At 48.0% G+C, this 9,716-nt stretch overlaps 1 pseudogene across 1 annotated transcript in view; it reads right to left on the reverse strand.

The window, feature by feature from the left end:
• The window catches only part of LOC147029176 (uncharacterized), a 157,277-nt pseudogene extending 150,105 nt beyond the window's left edge, over nt 1–7,172 (reverse strand). The window contains exon 1 of the transcript XR_015056977.1: nt 6,122–7,172. The product of XR_015056977.1 is annotated as an uncharacterized LOC147029176 (transcript). The remainder of the gene's footprint in view (nt 1–6,121) is intronic.
• Nucleotides 7,173–9,716: the final 2,544 nt, after the last annotated feature.

The following is a 9,716-nucleotide window of genomic DNA, read 5'->3' on the forward strand; positions in this document are numbered from 1 at the left end:
ATGGTAGAGTTTGTCATAAACAAGAAGTCTCTTGTTTTTGAGGTCAAAAGGTCAACAACTTTGGTGAGATTTCTAAAATCTTCAATCTTCATCCGATTGCCTTGAAATTGTAAGAGGATTTGCATATCAGGTCACTGAATTCAACCACCAATTATTTTTGAGGTCATCATCGACCAAAATGTCAACATAGGGCAAAGGTCAACAACTTTGGTGAGATTTCTAAAATCCTCAATTTTCATCCCATTGACTTGAAATTTGAAGAGGATAAATATTTCAGGTCACTAGATTCAACCACCAATTATTTTTGAGGTCAACATCAGCCGAATTTCTAAAATTGTCAATTTTCAATTGATGGACTTGAACTTTGAAGAGGAGTTGCACATTTGGTCATTGAATTCAACAACCAATTATTGTGGAAGTCAAATTTGTTTTATGGATTTTGCAAGTAACATGCTCTGCATGACGTCTTTTTCTTGTTTTTTCTTTTTCATCGTTGCCCGGGTGGGGGGAGGGTGGGTACTGAGAAGTGGGAGAAGCAGGAGAACCCCTCGAACAGCACCGACAAAATGGGCTATGAATGCTTTGTCCCATCGTCGCAGAATGACAAGGTGTCCTGTGTGTTTTGGGATCGTCCCATTTAACACATTCCTGGGACGCCATTTGTGCTGTGCCATAACTCAAATCGCCGGTGCACATGTGCAAGTAGCTCGGCAGAAATAGTGCAACAGTTAAAGCGACAGTTGTTTCTTCCGCTTAATCATGTGGGACACAGCACAACATGAAACGACACAACAGGAGGGACACGGCACGTCATCCTCCCTCAATTGCGGCAGATGACCTAACTGAACTATACAACCGCCAAGGATGGAACGACGAAAGGCACATTTGTGGAAAATCGAAAATTATTCCGTTGAGTTAAATCATTCCACGATATAACCCGTTACTGTTAATTAATATATGCTATGTTGTAATGTTGTCATCGTTTTTGTTATACATTTTGTAATTAGCATGCCATGCTGTGGTTGAAGGATAGTATTAAGCTGCTTTATATACCTTAACATGGCGTGTGTTTAAAACATGGGAATTCTAATGGAATTTTTTTAGAATAGTCAAGTCTTAAAGGGTCTAGAGCAGGGGTCGGGAACACGTGGCTCGCGAGCCAGGTGTGGCTCTTTTGATGATTGCATCTGGCTCGCAGATAAAATGGAGTTTGAAACTTTGAAAGCCCAATATTTCTCACGGAAGCTTTACCTATAGTTTGAATGGTGTCGTGCTTCATTCACGTGCAGGGCTGAACTTGGCAGAAGGAGAGAAGAAAAAACTTCTCCTAATTGGCTGAAGCGGTTTTTGTTTCATCCAGTCATGCGGCCGAGGCGACTAGTGATTTCGGTTCCTCCAATGACGTGCCGCCGCCGAGACGCGTAGCGGAATTCATCTCGACCAATCACGCACCACCGCTGAGGTGACAGCATCCCAGAGTCGGCCGGCCGCGCCGCACCTCTCCAGTATATAAGCCCGTGTGCAGGCCAGCCAGACTCACTATTTGCCAAGCCTCAGTTGGGTCAACATCTCCCCGTCTCTCATTTGCTCAAAGCTAACCCTTCGACGAAGAAGATGGCGAAAAGAAAAAAAAGATGAGGAGTATCGTACATTTCAGGACGAATGGGCCGAAGAATTCGCCTTTGTGGAGAGAGCAGGTTCTGTGGTGTGTCTAATTTGCAATGACAAAATTGCATCGATGAAACTGTCGAATATAAAGCGGCACCGACACACGCCATGCTACCTTTGCATCAAAATACCCTGCGGGAGGCAGTAGAAAGAAAGCATGCCAAGAGCTACTGAGCAGGGTGCAAACCAGCCAGCAACAACTCCGCATATGGACCCGGCAAGGTGACTATAATTCCGCTAGCTTTGCTGGATCTTTAGTAATAGTGAGGAACGGAAAACCATTCACAGATGGCGAGTATGCTAAAACGTTCATGCTGGATGTAGCCAATGAACTTTTTGATGATCTTCCGAACAAAGACAAGATAATCAAACGGATACAAGACATGCCTCTGTCGGCAAGAACTGTTCATGATCGTACCATCATGATGGCAAACCAAGTGGAGGAGACGAAAGTGAAGGACATAAATACAGCGCCGTTCTTTTCCCTGGCTTTGGATGAGTCAACAGACGTAAGCCATTTGTTGCAGTTCAGTATGATTGCAAGATATGCTGCTGGTGATACACTGCGCGAAGAAAGTCTTGCTGTTCTGCCAATAAAAGGGTCCACAAGAGGTGAGTATTTATTCAAGTCTTTTATGGGGTTCGCTCAAGAAAAAAATCTACCAATGGATAAACTTATCTCAGTGTGTACTGATGGTGCTCCGTGTATGGTGGGGAAAAACAAAGGATTTGTGGCGCTTCTCCGTGAACATGAAAATAGACCCATCCTAAGTTTCCATTGCATTCTACACCAGGAGGCACTTTGTGCTCAGATGTGTGATGGGCAGCTTGGCGAAGTGATGTCGCTGGTCATTCGTGTGATCAACTTTATTGTTGCCCGAGCCTTAAATGGTTGCCAGTTTAAAACGCTGCTGGATGAAGTTGGAAATAACTATCACGGTCTGCTTTTGCACAGCAATGTGCGTTGGTTGTCAAGAGGGAAGGTGCTTAGCCGTTTTGCGGCTTGCCTGAACGAAATCCGGACTTTCCTTGAAATGAAAGGGATTGAGCATCCTGAGCTAGCCGAAAGTGAGTGGCTCCTCAAGTTTTACTATCTCGTGGATATGACTGAACATCTGAACCAGCTCAACGTGAAAATGCAAGGCATTGGAAATACAGTGTTATCCCTTCAACAAGCCGTGTTTGCTTTTGAAAACAAGCTAGAGCTCTTTATCATGGATCTTGAAACAGGTCGTTTACGACATTTTGAAAAACTGAGACAATTTAAGGATGCATGCACAGCAAGTGAGCCACCTCAAAAAACTTTGATCTCCACCAGTTAGCTGGCTTCACATCCAGTCTCCTACAGTCATTCAAAGCACACTTTGGAGAATTTCGTGAGCACACTCGTCTTTTTAAGTTCATCACCCATGCAAACGAGTATTCAGTGAACACAGCCGACCTGAGTTACATTCCTGGTGTCTCTGTCAGAGATTTTGAAGCAGAAGTGGCTGACCTGAAGGCCTCAGACATGTGGGTGAATAAGTTCAAGACACTGAATGAAGATTTGGAAAGAATCGCATGACAGAAAGCGGAGTTGGCGAGCAAGCACATGTGGACAGAAATGAAAAAAAACTTCAACCCGAAGACCAGCTGATTATCAAAACTTGGAACGCGCTTCCTGTCACATACCACACACTGCAGCATGTGAGTATTGCTGTATTGACCTTGTTTAGATCTACGTATGCATGTGAGCAGTCATTCTCACATCTTAAAAACATCAAGTCCAACCTACGATCACGTCTAACGGATGAAAGCCTCAACGCTTGCATGAAGCTTAACCTCACCAAGTACCAACCAGACTACAAAGCCATCAGCAAGTCCATGCAGCACCAGAAGTCCCATTAATGGTGAGTATTATAAAGAATAAAATTTAATTATTTTTAAATAAAGTTATTTTTAATAAAATTAAATTATTAGTAAATAAAATAAAATAAATGTTTAAATAAACATTATTTAAAAGAATAAAAATTCAGAGGCTTATTATACTCACATTTAGTTGAATTCAGTCTTAAAATATATTATATGGAACTCACTGAAATAGTTTTCCAAATATTTTGCTTTCATGGCTCTCTGGGTCAAAAACGTTCCCGACCCCTGGTCGAGAGGATCTTCGGGGTATTTGGGTCTTTTGGGTTCTCTGAGACTTTTGGGTCCTCTGTGTCCTCAGGGACTTTTGGATCCTTGGGGACTTTTTGGTCTTTGGGGTCTGAACGGTCTCGGGGGTCTTAAAGGGTCTTCAATGTTTGAAGGTGTCTCAGCAGTCGACACGGTCAAAAGGTAAATTCAAGTGGTGCATAATGAATGGACGCATGCAATTAAGACAAAAATTATGACACGCACGCACGCACGCACGCACGCACGCACGCACGCACGCACGCACGCACGCACACACACACACACACACACACACACACACACACACACACGGGGGGGGGATGGGGGCGGGGGGGAGGGAGAGAGGCGAGGGGTTTGGGAAGAGGGAGAGAGGGAGAGAGGGAGAGAGGGGGAGAGAGAGAGAGAGGGACCGGGGTGGGGGAGAGAGAGGGATCGGGGCGGGGGAGAGAGAGAGCGATCGGGGCGGGGGAGAGAGAGAGGGACCGGGGCGGGGGAGAGAGAGAGGGACCGGGGCGGGGGAGAGAGAGAGGGACCGGGGCGGGGGAGAGAGAGGGGGACCGGGCGGGGGAGAGAGAGAGGGACCGGGGCGGGGGAGAGAGAGAGGGACCGGGGCGGGGGAAAGAGAGAGAGGGACCGGGGCGGGGGAAAGAGAGAGAGGGACCGGGGCGGGGGAAAGCGAGGAACCGGGGCGGGGAGGAGGGGGAGGGACCGGGGCGGGGAGGAGAGGGAGGGGGAGGGACCGGGGCGGGGGGAGGAGGAGGGACCGGGGCGGGGGAGGGGGAGGGACCGGGGCGGGGGGAGGGGGAGGGACCGGGGCGGGGGGAGGGGGAGGGACCGGGGCGGGGGGAGGGGGAGGGACCGGGGCGGGAGGGAGGGGAGGGATCGGGGTGGGAGAAAGAGGGATAGGGGCGGGGGAGAGAGGTGGGATAGGGGTGAGAGGCGGAAGAGTGTGAGAGGGAGTGAGGGGAGGGGGGAGTGAAAGGAGAGAGGAGGAGGTGGAATTCCGGCAGATGTGACACACAGCTGAACATCCATCCGAGAGAGAGCACACACATTGATGAATCACCCTGCCTGTGAAACACTGGGATGACAATTTATAGCTGGGTCAGGATATGAACCCAAGCAAGAGAGCTTAGAGCGAGCATTCGTCCTTCTCGGCAATCCTGCCATGATCTGGCAGGATTGATCTAAACTGATCCGAGTAGCAGTTCCGACTGCAAAAATAGATATATTAAAAAAACTGAAAAAAAGCTTTCATTTGGTCATTTGGCACATTCTTTGAGACTCTTTCCTCCTCGACCTCAGGAAAGTTGTATGGTGGAGGAGGAAAGCGTGAGAGAAGGGAAGGGAAGGCAGCATGAGGGATGGGGGAGAAAGCAGCATGAGCGAGAGAGGGGGAAGAAGTCAATGGGAGGGAGAGGGAAGAAGTCAGCGGGAGGGGGGTGGAGAAGGCAGCGCGAGAGGGAGGGGGAGAAGGCAGAGCGAGGGAGGGGGAGAAGGCAGCGTAATGGGGGAGGGATAAGGCAGCATGAGAGATGGGGGAGAAGGTAGCACAAGGGAGGAGGGAAAAGGCAGCGTGAGTGGCGAAAGAAGGCAGCGTGAGGAGGGGGAGGGGATGAGAAGTGGCAGGCGGGACCAGGGGAGGGAATGAGAATGGGGCCTAAGGGGAGGGAATGGAAAATGGAAGGTGGCTCGAGGAGAGTGGAGGGGAGGGAATGGGAAGGCAGCGCACCAGGGCATTACCGGGGCAATAAAACATGTCGAAACAGCAGCGTTTTCCTTCGAACCACCATGTTCTATATAAAACCAGGTGGTAGCATTTAAAAATCAAAACTATTGCTATTTGGTAAAGGCCTGCCTGCATGCAGTCCGTTTCCACCCCCCCCCCCACCCACCCACACATTCCTCCTCACGGTACCCCCCTCCACACACATTCCTCCCCACAGTCCCCCCCCACCACACATTCCTCCCCACTGTCTCCCCCACACACACATTCCTCCCCACAGTCCCCCCCACACACACATTCCTACCCACGGTCAGCCCCCACACTCCTCCCCCACACACACACACACACACACACACACACACACACACACACACACACACACACACACACACACACACACACACACACACACACACACACACACACACACACACACACATTCCTCCCCACAGTCCCCCCCCCTCACACACACACAATCCTCCAACCTAGTCAGGTTCTGTACTAAACGTGCACGCACACCGGCGATTTACTCAACCTTTCACTCATACACATGCACGGATTTCCCCACACCTGCACTGCACGGTGACATGTCCAGTGTGGCTCCGAGGCTTCGGCGCTGCAGAAGTACATGGTTCATGAGACTGTCGCATAATCTCCTCCACAGCGCCACACACCACGGGCCAAAGTTCGAGTTCAGACCGCACACCCGCGAAACCCACGCACCGCACACTGGTAACCAAGAACAGGCACGCACACATCTCACAGAGAGTCATTTGTTCCCATTTCTACCACGTCCATGTATGCTGTCTTCATACCTCTTCGCTTGTAGAAACTACCGACTATTAATATATTGCAGTAACTATAATAGTATATTTATATTAATATGTTGTAATGTTAGCAAATCGCCCAAAACAGAAACAGCAAACTGCGTGTGTGATGGAAGAAAAAAAAAAGGACCCCTGTGGACTGTGCAGTCATAGATTGCAAAAGCATGTTATGAAACACGGCGTTTCACTCAATTAAGTTACACTTTCTGGAAATTCCATAATCTTTTGTTCACCCGATATAATCGTTCGAACAATAGAAAAAGTGAAGTCTAATGCTTTGCTTCAATAAATACACTCAGTTATAAAAATAGTTGTTTGTTAAAATTTTCGGATTTCATTCCAGATTTCGACACTAATCTTGTTCACCATATCCGATTCTCAAATGCGACATATTGTTGCGGGCCGGGAGTCTGTGGCGAGAACGACCACGAGGTGGGGAAAGCTTGTGTCATCTCCCACCAAACTCCCCGGAATTGTAGGCCGTCGCTCGGATAACTCCACGAGCCGGCGGGTCGTTTAACCGACCGTGGAACGCCAATATCTCGACCGCGTGGCATAGGGTTATTTTGGCTCGATCCAATGTACCTAAGTAACCACTGGTCTTGGCCACCGGGGATCCACGCCCTCGGAACGCCTGGCCGAATCGGATTCACTCTACCGGCAGCGGTAAAATTACACCTTCAGACGACCACTCTGCCACCCACCTTTCCGGCTCGGATGCAGTCGAGCGGGCCTGCCCAGGACGTCCCGGCTACAGGGGATAAAACCCCGCCGAAACTCAGATCTGAACCATGCTGGACCAATGCAAGAAGGGATAGAAACGGACTGGGAACGTTTCTCACAAGTTTTAATTAGAGTAAAAGATAAAGGCAAGACTTAACGCGAATATGCAAGCAAGGAATATTTACAATGTTCCAAAAACACTTATTCGGTTCTACTTATAAGACGGGCCCATACACAAATGAAAATAAACTTAGAGTTCTTTATTGGACCCTCGCAGCCGAGGAGAGAGACGAGCTGGGGGTCAGAGTCCAGCTGGGTACCTGACCGTCGGAGGAAGGGGGTGCTCCGCGATGCGGCACCTGACAAAGGTTGTTGGTTTGGTCCCCAGTCGCACGTGTGGGACTCGTTGGTGGCAGAGATCAGGTGGTGAATAGCGGGGTCCACGGAGGGAGGTCAGGGTCGCTCTTTCATTTCCTTGTAAAGGGCCAGCAGAGACATGTTCGCCGCCTTCATCACCTTCTGCTCAACCCTCCGCTTCAAAAGAACTGCACGCTCAACAACAACCCCGTCGAAAACCTCCGAACAACCTTCGTAACAACCCCTTCGTAGCAACCGCAAAAAAACCGTTACACATAGGTTCAAAGCATGTAACTCATAGGTTAGAAATAAGTTTCGCGTACGCTAAACATTACCTCGACGTGTTTCGACTTATGAGTAACTTACAAGTAACGTGTGTCGACGCGTTTCAACAATCGCATAACGTGCCTAAAAGTTATGGCCAGGGTATGCGGAACGTGTGAGTCATACGCTGGCATACGTCGAAAAATTTTGAGCATGCTTAAAATTTGTCAACGAGCTCGGCGTACTATGACGTATGCCAGCGTGCTTCAGCGTGCTCTTAACGTACACAAAACTTACCCATAACGTATTTGACGTGTGCCAGCGTTTTAGACAAATTTTTCATACGTAGGCATATGCTGGCTAAATCGTCAAGGTGTGACGGGGCCTTGACAAGCGGTTGCGGAGAAAAACACGAAAGTTCTGTGCGGACAAACGAACAGACAAACGGACCCAAATGCAATACCCCTGCCGAAGGGTAATAAATAGACAGATGGGTGTTGCGGGCATGATCCCAAATTAGGGTTGCCACGACTAGGTTAAAGTAACGCGTAACCAAGCAGCAAAAATCCTGCTAGGCTCGGCGATTCTAATTGGCAGCCACGGATGTCTCGCAACGCATTGGACTGCAGAGTTATCTGTGGCCGGTGGCCTCAGGACAGGAGGTCCAGTAAAGGTCGGAGGGGCTCCCTCGTGATAACCCCAGACCTCGGTTCCGTAACAATATAGTTTGCCTTGACGAAAATGCAAAATAAGGTCACATTGCTTTGGAGGCAAATTTATTAATAACGTACGCAAGCAAGACCTCAGTTTGACTCCTCATCTCCCTCAACCTCCACTCTGTTGCATTCCTCTTCCGTTTACTTACTCAAACCTCCTTTTTCTTCTCTCTCTCTCCATCTCCCCAGTTCACTGTCCATCATCGACATTCTCCCTCCTATATTTTCTCAATCTATCCCTCCGTCAAAACTCATCACAGTGCATGAACGTCCCTTTCGAGTGGCCCGTGCTGTCTCCATCTCGTCGACCATAAATCAGTCTCATCTTCACATCCAGAGCCTCCATTAGGCATCCACGGAGCCCAGAGCTGCAGGAGGCCACCCATAAAAAGTGGCCACACAAATCATCTTGCAATTTTTACAAAGCATCTTGATAATCCAGTTGTGCAACATGAATGTTTCCAATAACACTAGCCATGCATGCCCATCTGCTGCTAATCTCTTCAATGCGGGTTTAATCAAAAGACATCATGTTGCACATATTTCTGTAAATCTCAATGAGGATGAAAAATAGAGTGAAACATGTGAAGAACAGACCTTTCATTGCACAAGTTTTTTGTCGTAGAGGTTGTTGTTGGTGGTGTTGTTGTTTGTGTGCTCCTCAGTTCTATTATGTATTTTTGTCTTTCATTGATGTTGTTCACTTAAAACGCTGAGCTATATAACAAAAAACTTCATCAAAACTTATCCAAATGTCCACGCATGGCTCTGATCAGGAGGGTCTTCCTGACGATACCGGGAACCGCTGTACCTACAGAATGCTCTTTCTCAAAAGTGAAGCTCATAAAGAGCTACTTGCGCTTCACAATGTCCCAGGACAGGCTGTCACACCTGGCCATCATCTCAAATCGAGGACTTAGGAATGAAGTCTGAAGTATGATGACATTATTGACAACTTTGCTCTTCTCCACATCCCCTCGGTGAATAACTAAAGAACTTATATCTATAATTGACAAATTCCAACCTGTCATTCTTCAAAATAATTGTTTTTTTGGCACTTTTTGGAAAGATGTGACACTTTGTGCTGTTCTCGAGGAATTGCCTTTGGCCTTTATTCGCAGGAATTGGTGATTTTTGGCTGTTCAGTCTGTACTATACTACATTTGCGCCCAGTTTGTTGGTGATCGGCAGATTTGGTCATCTATTGAGAGTTATGTGCATCGATATATTCGGACATCATAAGATCTGCATTTGCTCCTTCCATCGTGAAATTCAAAT

The sequence above is a fragment of the Eptatretus burgeri genome, chromosome 4 (assembly GCF_056783735.1).
Source record: "Eptatretus burgeri isolate ZD-2024b chromosome 4, Ebu_testis_v1, whole genome shotgun sequence".
Lineage (NCBI taxonomy): Eukaryota > Metazoa > Chordata > Myxini > Myxiniformes > Myxinidae > Eptatretus > Eptatretus burgeri.